We start from the raw sequence: 203 nt of genomic DNA on the forward strand, positions 1-203 counted from the left end.
TTCATAGAACCGGCCCACTTCAGCCTCTTCTGCATCAGTGGTTGGGGCATAGATTTGGATTACTGTGATGTTGAATGGTTTGCCTTGGATTCAGACTGAGATCATTCTGTCATTTTTGAGATTGTATCCCAGTACTGACCCCTGCACTCTCTTGTTGACTATAAAGGCCACACCATTTTTTCTACGAGATTCCTGGCCACAAT

This window comes from Gekko japonicus, unplaced genomic scaffold (genome assembly GCF_001447785.1).
Source record: "Gekko japonicus isolate JY-2015 unplaced genomic scaffold, Gekko_japonicus_V1.1 scaffold928, whole genome shotgun sequence".
NCBI classification, from domain to species: Eukaryota; Metazoa; Chordata; class Lepidosauria; order Squamata; family Gekkonidae; genus Gekko; species Gekko japonicus.